This window comes from Spermophilus citellus (genome assembly GCF_964194105.1).
Source record: "Spermophilus citellus genome assembly, chromosome: 11".
NCBI classification, from domain to species: domain Eukaryota; kingdom Metazoa; phylum Chordata; class Mammalia; order Rodentia; family Sciuridae; genus Spermophilus; species Spermophilus citellus.
This window is the reverse complement of record NC_138192.1, coordinates 64,000,644-64,014,779: the sequence shown is the minus strand read 5'-3', so window position 1 is coordinate 64,014,779 and position 14,136 is coordinate 64,000,644. Positions and strand designations below refer to the sequence as shown.

Below are 14,136 nucleotides of genomic sequence, written 5' to 3'. Positions count from 1 at the left end.
AGTGAGGTTATTGAAGTGTGGGGGATCTAACCCAGGGCCTTAAACACAGTAGTCAAGCTTTCTATCACTGACCTATACCCCAGCCCTATTTGAATCCAAGCCAAATATTGGATAAGGAAATTAGTAGAATAATTTCTATGTTAACTATTTCAACTTTTTTCAAAATATGATTTATAAGCTTAAAGTGCTAAAATATTATTGTAATTGCGACTTCATTTTAGTGATGGAACTGAGACCCTTTGAATTCAAGAATCTTGCTTCTTAGCCTTTTCCAAATGACCCACACATGGAAGCCAGCGGTTTTTTTTTTTGTTTTGTTTTGTTTTTTTTTTTTTTTTTTTGAGAATAGTCACTCCCATGTTCCTAACATGAGAAGATAAGACTGGTCTATACGATATTATTGTGTGAGAAAGAACACTTTCCAGGCTGGGGATGTGGCTTAGTTGTCTAGCATACGTGTAGCCCTAGGATCAATTCCTAGTACAACTCCCCAAAACACAAAGAGTACTTCCCAAGCTATCTGAAAATTGTGACAAAAATGACAACTTAAAAGATCTTTTATTGGCCAAATTTTGACAATTGAGATTCTTAAAGAAGAACCATGATTACAATAACTGGAATCACTTGAATCTTTGAAAAACCATAGGTTCATCATGATGCTTTAAAATAACAAATGATGCTCTAAAATAGCAAATAAACCATTTATCAAAATCATACCTAGCTATGTAAGTCAATCAATTGATCCCATTTATAAAGAAAATAGAGAAGTATATACCTCATGGTTACTGGCTAAATAATCACTCATCAAGTTTCAAAGACTAGAACATAAAGAAAAAGATCCTCAGGCCATATTCAGTCCAAGAACTTCTCCAGTGTAAGAATGTTTATTTTGTTTTGTGGTACTGAGAATTGAACCAAGGGGTGCCTTTACTTCTGAGCTACATTCACATCCCCAGCCCTTTTTATTTTATTTATTTATTTATGATACCAGGGATTGAACTCAGGGCCACTCAACCACTGAGACACATCCCAGCCCTATTTTGTATTTTATTTAGAGACAAGTTCTCACCGAGTTGCCTAGCGCCTCACTTTTGCTGAGGCTGGCTTTGAACTAGATCTTCTGCCTCAGTCTCCTAAACTGCTGAGATTATAGGCATGCACCACCACACCCGGCTAAGATTTAAGATTTGAGGGCTGGGGTTATGGCTCAGCAGTAGAGCATTCTCCCAGCATATGTGAGGCCCTGGGCCCTGGGTTTTATCCTCAGCACCACATAAAATAAATAAATAAAATAAAGGTAGTGTGTCCAGCTACAACTAAAAAGAATTTATTAAAAAAAAAGATTTTTAAGAATTTTATAACCCACTTGCTCTAGGGAAACTCCCAGACATATGCAAGTATATGTTGTACAAGTGTACATTGCAGATTAGTTGGCAAGCATTCCCCAGAGTCTCAAGCAACTGCAGGAGTTAGGAATCTATACCTTGTCCTTTCCTTCTAAAATATTAAGTAGATGCAGCTTATCCCTGGAAAAAAACTTCACTTTTATTGGGATCTCTGGCACCTGTATTTCCACAAGGATTCTAAGGTCCCAGGATTCTGTACAGGATGCAGTGTCATCTAATTTCTATCTTTCCTATTTTAGTCAAAATTGTATAATTGTTTTTGGCTTACTTTCTCACATGGAAGATTTATTGGAAAGAAAAAGATAATATTGACAGCTGTTGAAAATTGTTTATATAGGGTGAGATCATTTGGATTTAGTAATTACAAGACTACAGTTTGTGTATTTTTTATGGTATATTATATAAATTAGCTAAATTGTAATTCTTAAGTACATACACAATTGTTATATCATTTTATTTTCAACATTTTTGAAATGTATGCCATAAATTCTGATATTTTCCATTAATTTTAAGCATTCTTATGTTTTAAAGCAAAATCACTATTTTTCTTGCCACAAGAATACTAATCTGCCAAAGCGGGGGGTGGGGGGAGGGGAGAAAAGCAATCCACCAAAGTTTAGAATGGTTATTTATATGGAAAATGAAATAATAATGTCTAATATAACAGGATAACATATAGACAAAAAGAAAAAAAGTCAAAAGGTCTATGTGATAAATATGAGGTGAAGAATTTTTAGGTTACTCTGAAGTCTGACAACATGATGTTCTTCTTGGACACTTCCCAAGAGAAACATTCTAAGAGTTGTGGGACAACCTTATATATTATTTGGATTAGTTGTTTTATAAAAGAATTTATTGATCCACTTACAAACTCTGTATCCAGGAGAAGTAGAGGGATGGGGAACAAAGCATATTTCTAAATCTGAATGGATATTAGCATAAGCATCTTCAGTCTTTGGTATTCATTACATAAGTATATCAGATCATCTACTAAGAATATGTGAACTCTTTATTTCTACTAATTTGACTAATATACTGGGTACCTCTGAGCAGAGAGTAAATGTTCACTGATCCATAATGGTTCTGAGGAATTCAACAGGGCTAGACAATTTGTTCCTTTTGTCTAATAGATGAAATTGCCAATTACTATATTGTATATTCTTTCCAAAATTGGAACTTTTATCTGTGAAGTTTTTTAAAAAAATCTATATTATTTAGTTGTTGATTGACTTTCATTCATTCTATATATCTATCTACAGTGCTGAGAATTGAACCCAGTGCCTCACATATGCTAGGCAAGCAGTCTACAACTGAGCCACAGCCCCATCCCCATATGTGAACTTTTTTGTTTTTTTGTTTTGGTACCAGAGATGGAACTCAGGGTTGCTTAACCACTGAGCCATATCCCCAGCCCTTTTTATTTTTATTTTATTATTTATTTGTTTGTTTGTTTTGGTACCAGGGATTGAACTCAGGGGCACTTGACCACTGAACCACATCTCCCATCCCTATTTTGTATTTTATTTAGAGACAGGGTCTCACTGAGTTGCTTAGCGCCTGGCTAAATTGCTGAGGCTGTCTTTGAACTCTTAATCCTCCTGCCTCAACGTCCTGAGCTCCTGGAATTATAGACATGCCTATCGTACCCGGTTTATTTTTTATTTTGAGACAGGGTCTTTTTAGCTTTGCTGGTCCCAATTGATTCTCCTGTCTCAACCTCCTGTCACTGGGATTACAGGCATGCACCACCACACCCTGCAGTCTGAACTAATTTCTAAACTACCTCTCAGGCCTGGGAGTATAGCTCTGTGGGAAAGTGTGTACTAGGGTAAGTCCTTGAGTATATTACCCAGCACCAAAAAATAAAAATAAAATGAAATGAAAAGTAAATGTAGGTATATATGTGTGTATAAACGGGTGTGTACACATATGTGCATGTGTGTGTGTGTGTGTGTGTGTGTGTGTGTATCCCCTCTAGATTCCCTTTTTAAGGAATTTGAGGTAGTGTCTTCTAGAAAGAGTTTTTTTGTTCGAAGTCCTGGGGATACAACCTAGGGTCCTACACATGACAAATAAGCCCTTCGCTACTAAGCTACATCCCCAGCTCTTTTTACTTCTTTATTTTGAGACAGGGTCTCACACTTATTTTCTCAGTCTGGCTTCAAACTCTCAATCCTTCATGCCTCATCTCCCAGGTAGCTGGGATTATAGGCGTGATTACTTGGCCAAGAGTTAGTTTGTTAAATCTTATATAGCTACTAATTTTTTTTTTGTGTGTGTGTGTGTGTGTGTGTGTGGTGTATGTACCTTATATCTTGCATTTTTTTATTTGGAATGGTCTCTTGGGAGGATTAATGTATTGCTAAGTAACACCAGTGGCCCAATTGAATTATAAAACATTAATAATGTTATAAATTAGCCGTTCTGACCATTAATGTTGACAGCTTATAAGTGAAGAAAGTATATAGTAAAGGATAGGCAGATTTAGAGGACTGAAACATTGGACAAGACAGAAAATGAAGGAATAAAGCATACTGAGGTGTAGTTTAGAATCATAAGGACTGTTCTTAGAAAAGCAGGTGTGGACACATTACAGTCTGAACCTAAGAAAAACACAAAATCTGGAAAGTAGATTTAAAAAAAAAAAAAAGCAATTCTTAGCCAGGCATGGTGATGCATGCTTATATCTCAGCTACTCAGGAGGTTGAGACAAGAGGATGGTAAGATCAAGACTAACTTGGGCAACTCAGTAGTGCCCTGTCTCAGAATAAAAAATGAAAAGGGCTAGGGGTGTGGCTTAGTAGTAAAGCACCCAGAATTCAATCCCCAGTACAAAAAAAAAAAAAAGTAATGCTTTATATAAAAATGGATAATAATTCAAATGCCAGCATTTTTTTTCTTCAGAAAATGTAGAAACCAGAGGACAGTATGACATCATCTTAAAAGCTGAAACAATAAATCAATCAGTCTAGAATTCTATGTCCAGTGGAAGTGTCCTTCAGGAATGATGGCAAAATTAACAAAGTTTTATATATGGAAAACTAAGAGAAATTTGTCTTCAGCAGACCTGTACTACAAGAAATGATACTGGAACTTCTTCAAGTGAAAAAGGAATGATATTAACAGAAAAGTTGGATCTTCTGGAGCAAATGAAGGACATCAGAAATGGTAAATATTTGGATAAAAATAAAAAAGAGTATTTTTATCATCTTACATTCTATAAAAAGATCAATGGATGATACTGAAGCAAAAATTATAACATTGTCCTTCAAGGTTTTTAGTGTATTTACTTTTAAAATATATAATAAAAGTAATATAAAATACATAAAACTAAATAAATATGGTGTTTGGGAGATAGTGATTAAAGGGACCTTGTCTCAAATTAAAAAACACAAAATACTGGGAATGTTGCTCAGAGGTAAAGTGCACCAGAGTTCAATCCCCAATACTGCAAGAAAAAAGAAAAAGAAAAACCATAAATAAAAGGAGTGAAAGAGATTTTACAGGATATCCGAGAATGTTTTTAACTTAATATCATCAAATTCAGCAAATTAAGTCAGATGGATGAATTCCTTTAGAAAACAGCTTATCAAAATTAAGAAACAGAAAAATCTCAAAATATTCACAAATATTTCAGAAAAAAGAAGAAAGGAGAACATTGTTAAACATAATTAATTAGGTAATGATAGCCTTAACACCAAAATCTGACAAATACATTACCAAGAAAACAATTCAGACTAGTATCCCTCAAGAACATAAATGCAAAAATAATTTAAACAATAGCATGTTAAATAATATATAAAGGGATAATATCCTGAATAAATAGGATTTATTCTAGGAAAACAAGGTTCAGTCAACCCTCAATACATCAAATGTTACTACATTAACAAAGTAAAATTAAGTGGTCATTTCAAAATGTGCAGAAAAAGCAGTTGACAGAATTCAATACGTATTCGTGAAAATCCCATGAAAAATTGAAACTTCTCAGGTTGTTGGTGGAAATATAAAGAGCATCTACTGGGCTGGGGATGTGGCTCAAGCGGTAGCACGCTCGCCTGGCATGCGTGCGGCCCGGGTTCGATCCTCAGCACCACATACAAACAAAGATGTTGTATCCGCCAAAAACTAAAAAATAAATATTAAATTTTCTCTCTCTCTCTCTCTCTCTCTCTCGCTCTCTCTCACTCTCACTTTCTCTTAAAAAAAAAAAAGAGCATCTACTTAAAAATCACAGTTAACGTCATTAGCCATCAAAGCAAAATTACAATGAGGTACCACCTACCACTCATTTAGGTGATTTGTCTGTTTTGTTGTGCTAGGGATGGAACCCTTAGCATGCTAGGTGTGCAATCTTAACACTGAGCTACACCTCCAGTCCCTAGAATGAAAAAGCAGGGGAAAAAAACCCCAGAAAACCCACAAGCATTGAGGGCTGGAGAAGTAGCTTGGTGGTAAAGCACTCGTCTAGCATGCATGGAGCCCAGAGTTCAGTCTTCACTATTGTAAAAATAAAAACAAACAAAAAATGCATTGATGAGAATATGGGGAAATTAGAAACCTCCTTATTAGTGGGAATGTAAAATGGTTTTGCCATTGTGAGAAAGAGTTTGGCAGTTCTTGAAAAGTTAAAACAGAATTACCATATAACCTCAAAAATTCTACTCAAGTATGTACCCTAAAAAATTGAATATAGACACTTAAATCACTTAAATACTTATCTACAAATGTTTATAGCCACACTAATCATAATAGCCAGAAGTAGAAACAAACTAAATGTCCATTAGTGAATGAATATAGAAACAAATGGTGATATATTGATACAATGGAGTATTATTCAGCCAACAAAAGGAGTGAAGTAATGATACATGATGCAATACAGATGAGCCTCAATAATATGCTAAGTGAAAGGAATTAGACACAAACAGCCACAGATTGTATGTTTTCATTTATATGAAATATCCAGAATAGTTATATCTAGAGACAGAATTGACAGTTGCCAGTAGTGGGACTTGGGTGGTGATGGAGGAGAGAATAAAGAATACCTGCTTTACACAATTCACAATAGCTATATTGTGGAACCAACCTAGATGCCCTACAATAGATGAATGGATAAAGAACCTGTGGTATATATACACAATGGAATATTACTCAGCACTCAAAGAGAATAAAATCATGGCATTTGCAGGTAAATGGGTGGAGCTGGAGAATATTGTGCTAAATGAAGTAATCCAATCCCAAAAAACCAAAGGCTGAATGTTTTCTCTGATATATGGTTGCTGATCTATAATGGGGGTGGGGGAGGGAGCATGGGAGGAATGGAGGAACTTTGGATAGGGCAAAGGGGAGGGAGTGTAAGGGAGGAGGGCTTTGGTCGAAAGATGGTGGAATGAGATGGACATGTATGAAGACACAAATGGTGTGACTCTACTTTGTGTCCAACCAGAGAAATGAAAAATTGTGCTCTATATATATAATATGAATTAAAATGCATTCTGCTGTCATGTATAACAGATTAAAATAAATAGATAAATTTAAAAAATATTCAGTGGAATATTAGTCAGATTTAAAGAAGAATAAAATTATGGCATTTGCCAGTAAATGGATGGAGTTGGAGAAAATCATGCCAAGTGAAATAAGCCAATTCCCCAAAAGCAAAGGCTGAATGTTTTCTCTAAAATGTGGATGCTAATTCACAATAAAGCGGGGGGTCGGGTTAACTTCAGTAAAACTATTTTAAAAATAACCAATATTTGGAGAGGTTACAGAGAAATTGAAACCCTTATACACTGCTTATAGGAGTGGAAAATGTGCAAAAATAGTTTGGAAATTTCCTTAAAAGGTTAAACATGGAGTTACCATAAAATCCATCATTTCTACACTTAAATATATGCTGCCCAAGCTAAAGGAAGACATGTTCCCACAGAAGTCACGCCTGTAATCCCAGTAGCTCTGGAGGCTGAGACAGGAGGATTGAGAGTTCAAAGCCAGCTTCAGAAATAGTGAGACCCTGTCTTTAAATAAAATATGAAATAGGGCTGGGAATTAGATCAATGTTTGAGTGCCCCTGAATTCAATCCCCAGTACCCCCACCCCATCCCACACAAAAGAAATTCACATACTAGTGTTCATAGAAACATCACCACTAATAGCTCAAAGGTAAAAATAACTCTAAGGCTATCAAGTAAAGATGATATGATAAAATTGATGTGTGAATACAAAGAAATATTATTCAGTCACAAAGAGGATACATAGTTCATGATTGATTCTTCCAAACATTATGCTAGCTGGTTGTGGTGGTACAGTCCTGTAATCCCAGCCACTTGGGAGGCTAGGCAAAAGGATGGCATGTTTGAGAACAGCCTGGGCAACTTAGTGAGACCCTGTCTCAGAATAAAAAATAAAAAGGGCTATGAAATGTAGCTCCATGGTATATGTGATACACAGTATAGGAAAATGCATAAAATGGAAAGTAAAGTCAAAGTTACCAAATGTGGGGGGCAAGAAGAATATGGATTTACTATTGAGAGGGTACAGAGTTTTTCTTCAGGATGATGAAAAACTCCTGGTAATGGGGAGTGGTGATAGTTGTACAACATTGTTAATAAGCTTAATGCCACTGAATTGTACACTTAAAAATGTTTACTGTGGTTAATTGATGTTATATTAATTTTATCATAATGAATAAAATAATGTACAAAATTATTATAGCCTAATATATGGGAGACTTTGAAGTGTGGAGAAAATTGTCAAAACAACTATGTACATGCATTGAAAATTAACCTAAAGCAGACAACACATTGAGAAACATTTATTACTGAAAAACTGCTGCAATTTTTGTCATTCACAGTTTCAATAAGTTTTTCTTCATATGAGCTATTCCTGTATTCCTACTCCAAAATGGTAGTTTTACCACCTTTTGACCTACTGTGAAAATGATCATATTTGATGTCAAAGGGTGCTTAGGATTGGGGAGTGAAAATCCATGTCTTTGACAGCTAAAATTGTCAAATTAGGTTGGAAACGATGGCAAAAACTTCTATCTTTGTTAACCAGAGGTTGTAGTTCCAGCTGGAACTGCAGATATTTAATGGGAGATCATGAAAATGAGATACCTACACAGGATTCAGGTATGCTCTCCACACAATACCTGGCAAACTAGGAAACTGTACATATATTAAGAATCCTCAAGATCATCTGGCAAAAGCTGAAAAGAAAAAGAGACTAAAGAATTAGCTGCAACTTTGAAGGTGTTCTGAAACTTGTACACTGATAACTGTCTAAGGGTGAAGGTATTGTATCATATTGATCACAGCCTCTGGCCACATCATTGCTTGACTACTAAGTTATGCCAAAATGGAGGAAACTTCTGAGAAGCCATATTACAGAGCTGGTTGCAGTGGTACATGTCTATAATCCTGTGACTCAGGAATTCAAAGCCAGCCTCAGCAACTTAGTGAGGCCCTAAGCACCTGAGTGAGACTCTGTCTCTAAATAAAATACAAAAAAGGGCTGGGGATGTGGCTCAGTGGTGAAGTGCCTCTGAATTCAATCTTCAATCCCTGGTATCAAAAAAAAAAAAAAAAAAGCCATGTTACAAAATAATAATAGAAATTTTAAAACTGTACAAAAACATCAAAAGGAGGTATTGTACCAAGTCTCCCCAGTATCTTCCAGAAACATGGAAACAAGAAATGCTTCCTGACACATTATGTGAGGCCAGCATTAACCAAATCTAACCACACAGACATTGCAAGAAAGGAAAAGTGTAGGTCATTATCTCTCATGCACACAGATTAAAAAAAAAATTTCAATAAAATACCGATGAATCAAATATCACAGTGTATCAAAAGAACTATGTACCATGTCCGTTTATGATTTATCCCAGGCATGCAAGGTTGGTTCTGCATTCAAAGAGTAAGTAATGCAATCAAACCAGCTAAAGAAATTTCTCATTATGGTTTTTGTTTGCATTTTTCCATGATTAATGTATTAAGTGTGCATGATGTCTTTTTTTTTTTTTTTTTTATGGTGCTGGGGATCAAATCCAGGGTCTTGCATATGGTAAGTATATCCTCTACCATTGAGCTACATCCCCATTCCCCCTCTCTTCCCTTTTCTTCCTTTCTTTCTTCCTTTCTTTCATTTTTCTTTCTTTCTTTCTTTCTTTTTTTTTTTTTTTTTTTTTTTTTTAGTATCAGGGATTGAATTCAGGGGCACTTACCCACTGAGCCATATCCCCATCCCTTTTTATTTTTTGAGACAGGGTCCTGCTAATTTGCTAAGGCTAGCTTTAAAGTTATGATCCTTTCAGTCTCAGCCTTACAAGCCTCTGGGATTACAGGCATGTGCCCCCACGCCCAGCCCCAACCTTTTTTATTTTTTTATCTTGCTAATTTGCTAAGGTTGACCGCGAACTTATCTCAGCCTCCCAAATAGCTGAGATTGCAGGTATGTGCCCGTATATCTGGCTAAAATGTCCTTTTAAACTTCTTTATTTAAAAAATTCCACAAGAGGCCTAGGGATATAGCTGTTTGTAAAGTACTTGCCTCCCATGCACAAGGCCCTGGGTTCAATCCCCAGCATAACCAAAAAAAAAAAAAAAAAAAAAAAAAAAAAATCCACAAGAATTTTACCTAACAAATATTCAATAAACACTGATATTAATGTTTTTAAAAATATTTCTAGGGCTGGGGATATAACTCACTTGGTAGAGTGCTTGTCCTGGGTTCAATCTGCAGCACCACACACACACACACACACACACACACACACACACACAAAAATATTTCTATAACATTTCTATTAGACTGTTTTTTAATTTGTTTAAATGTATGTATACAGAGTTGACCCAGAGATTCTATAATTCTTTTAAAAGAATATATAAATATCTAAAAGGATTGGGAAGAATCGTAGTTTATATGTTTTGCATAACCCAGTATCTCTCATCAAAACTTAAGGTAGTCTTTACTTGGTTTTCTGGAAATCAAAACAAATTGGAATTGACTTTTAAATTTGTGATTAAAACCCCCTATATTATATAATTTAGAGGGATGAATTTTAGGACAAATAAACAATATTTTAGTGACAAAATGCACTTCAAAAAATGTATGTTCTACCAACCCTGACACAGCTGATCTCACAAATGTACTTTGGAAGACATAGCAATACAAGAAAATCAATGGTAATGCCAATGAGTAAATAAATTAGTAGGGTGGGAGATTGGCAGAAGAGTGATTATAATAGTGTACCAGGTATTTTTACTAATTCAAAGGAAAGAGTTGGGATGGAAAAAAATAAATCACATGCTTTCCTTCATAAAATGAAAATAATTTTAGTCGTTAGAACAAAAGGTAGAACTGGGCATGGTGGCACAATTCTGAAATTCCAGTGACTCTGAGGCAGGAAGAGCACAAGTTCAAGACCAGCCTCAGCAACTTAGTGAGACCCTGTCTTATAATAAAAAATAAAAAGGGGACTGTGTTGTAGTTCAGTGGTAGAGCACCTGCCTGATATGTGTGAGGCACTGGGTTTGATCCTTGGAACCACATAAAAATAAAATAAAGGTATTATGTTCATCTACAACTAAAAAGATTTTTAAAAATATTTTTAAAAATAAATAAAATGGACTGGGGATGTGGCTCAGTGATTTAAAAAAAAAAAAGTGGAATTCTTCTTCGACTCCTAGCATTCTCCTGAATGAGACAAGGTTTATATTATTCAGAATGAGCTCGAACCATCCATTACTGCTTTTTGAGTTGGCTATAAAACTGAACCAATTCATTTTCATTTTTTCTCTTTTCATAAATAAGAAAAATGGGAATAATGTGTTGCATTCTTGGATACATGGTTCCCCACATAGATGAGGAAGCATCTTGATAAGCTTTATGTGCTGGGATTGTAATTACTATATGTTTTTTAAATATTCTTTAGTTGTCAAATGGTCTTTATTTGATTTATTTATATGTGGTGCTGAGAATGGAATCCAGTGCCTCACACATGCTAGGCAAGCGCTCTACCACTGAGCCAAATCCCAGCCCCTGTAATTACTATAATTTTAAAAGGAATTTTTAAATAATTTCCTTAGACAAGATGGGTGAAAAGATTTTCCCTTATATCTGAAATAACTGAAATTAAAAAAGAAAAGGAGGGTCTGGGGATGTGGCTCAAGCGGTAGCACGCTCGCCTAGCGTGCGTGCGGCCCGGGTTCGATCCTCAGCACCACATACAAACAAAGATGTTGTGTCCGCCGAGAACTAAGAAAAAATAAATAAATATTAAAAAAAAAAAAAAAGAAAAGGAATATGTGAAACAAGTGTTTTGAAAACTTGAGGCATTAGGTGGAAAAGGTTCCCTGAAAGAGGGAATATGAAACAAGGTGTGCACTACTATTGTTTGCATTGTAACACATTCCAGGCTCTTTCACAAGACAGCATAACAGAGAGGGGCTGGGGATAAAGTTCAGTAATAAGAACACTTGCCTACCCTGTGCAAGGCTTTGGGTTCAATTCCTCTGCCTTCACTCCCTCCAAAAAAAGAAAGAACAATGGAAAACACAGAGACGGCTCAATTGAGGAGACATTACTGATAGTTTCTGAGGTCAGGGTGACTAGAATTCACAGGGTAGAGTATTGGAGCAATGTGAGTTACTACTAGATCTGCAAAATATCCCCCCTCAAGTTTTTAAGAAAGCACTAATCAGCTGATGAATGTGATGAAACTACTTGAGGCTATGGAAAGAGTCATTAAAAGCATTAGAAGAGGGAAGAGTGTGTAAGTTCTCAAAGGAATAGAAATATTGCCTGTTTCCACCAGCCAAACTATAAAACCTCGCAATTCTTGGAGCATAGGATATAATATTTAAAAGGAATTACCTCAGTGGTGTGAAATACTTAGCCTTAAATTTAACTTCTTCTATGGTTCTGCTTTAAGAAATGTTAAAAGAAAGACCTGAAAAGGCCAAATTATTTCTAATCAATCATATCTCAGGAAAAAGCTCAAGAATATTTGCATCAAAAAATGTCTAGCATCTTACAAGGTTAAATTTACATATCTGACTCCTAGTAGAAAATGGTTAAACATGCAAAGAAGTGAGAAAATATGACAGTTTCGAAGAGATAAATGAACTAAATGCAACTGATTAATGTGGATGGGAGCATTAGCAGATGAAGATATCAGTTGTTATAACTGTATTCCATATGTAAAACAAAGCTAAAGGAACGGTTGAATATGTTAAGTGGAAAAATGGAAGGCACAGAAAAGACCTAAAGCAAACTTCTAGTGCTGATAACTACAATGCCTAAGATGAAAAACTCAAGATATAGCCTTAACAGCATATTACATGTTGTAGAGGAAACAATTAATGAATTTGAAGACATGATAGAAATCATTAAAAGGAAGGCACGGAAAGTGAATTATTACAAGATGAATAGAACATCACTAAACTATGGGACAACTTTATAAATAACAGATGTGTGTTATATTAAGTTATAAATACAACCTAATATATTTGTAATTGAATTGCTCTTAGGTGGGAATGGGAGGAAAAAATGCTCAAAGAAATACTGGCTGAATTTTTCTAAAGTTAATGAAAGCTTGAAATTCAAAGACTAAAGAAGCTCCATGAAACCCAAAACCAAGAAACATGAAGATTGCATTAACATAAGTTATTGAATTGTTCAAAAGCAATGCTAGAAGAAAATCTTGAAAAGGTCTGAAGGAAAAGAGACCTATGACACATAGAGCATCAAGCATATGGATTTCAGCAGATTTTTTCATCAGAAACAATGCAAGATAGGAAAACCATATCTTTAAAATACTTGATAGAACTATTAACCTAGAATTGTAATTGTATCAAACATGACCTTTTTAAACGTACAAAAAGTGAACTATGGGCTAGGGCTATAACTCAGTGGCAGAGCTCTTGCCTAGCATGTGTGAGGCACTGGGTTGCATTGTTAGCACCATATAGAAATAAATAAAACAAAGGCATTCTGTCCATCTACAACTACCCAGAGCTAGGAAAATGTATCTATAAGCCAAATGATGAACATTCATCATACATTCCATTATATTTAAAAAATTATCTCCAAATGAATCATACATAAGTGTAAAAGCTCAAATATAAAATTTCTGAAAGAAAGTATATACAAAGGAGAAAATCTTTTTGTTTTTTCTACAGATTTTTCATATATATATATCACTGATTTAGTCAGCTTTTCATTGATATAACCAAAATACCTGTCAAGAACAACTAGAGGAGGAAAAGTTTGTTTTGGGCTCATGGTTTCAGAGGTTCAGTCCATGGTTGGCCAACTTTTTTGGCTTTGGGCTAAGGCAAGGGAGAATACCAGGGCAGAGGAGTAGCCACAGAGGAAAGCTGTTTACCTCATAGTGGCTGGAAAGCAGAAAAAGAGGAAAGAAGGTTAGTGACCAGAGGGAAGATGAACTCTTCCAGGGCACTTTCCCAGTGACCCATCTCTAACTACCTGCCAACGTTTACCACCTAGTTATTCCATTCAAACTAGGATGGTCTGATTAGGTTACAGTTCTCACATTTCAGTCATTTTACCCCTGAATGTTCCTACATCAACACTGAGCTTTTGAGGGACACCTCAGATCCAAATAATATAACATCTAGACCTATAAAAGTTAGACTTATATAAATCTGCTTTCATCAAAATAAAAAATAAGTTCTGCTAGGCACAGTGGCGCACACCTATAATCCTAGTG

General features: G+C 35.4%; 1 protein-coding gene across 1 annotated transcript in view; it reads left to right on the top strand.

Moving 5' to 3' along the window:
* BAZ2B (bromodomain adjacent to zinc finger domain 2B) overlaps positions 1-14,136 on the top strand; it is a 373,522-nt gene that overhangs the window by 48,202 nt on the left and 311,184 nt on the right. The window contains exon 3 of the mRNA XM_081261487.1: positions 4,472-4,574. The gene's annotated coding sequence lies outside the window, so the exon portion shown is untranslated. The remainder of the gene's footprint in view (positions 1-4,471; positions 4,575-14,136) is intronic.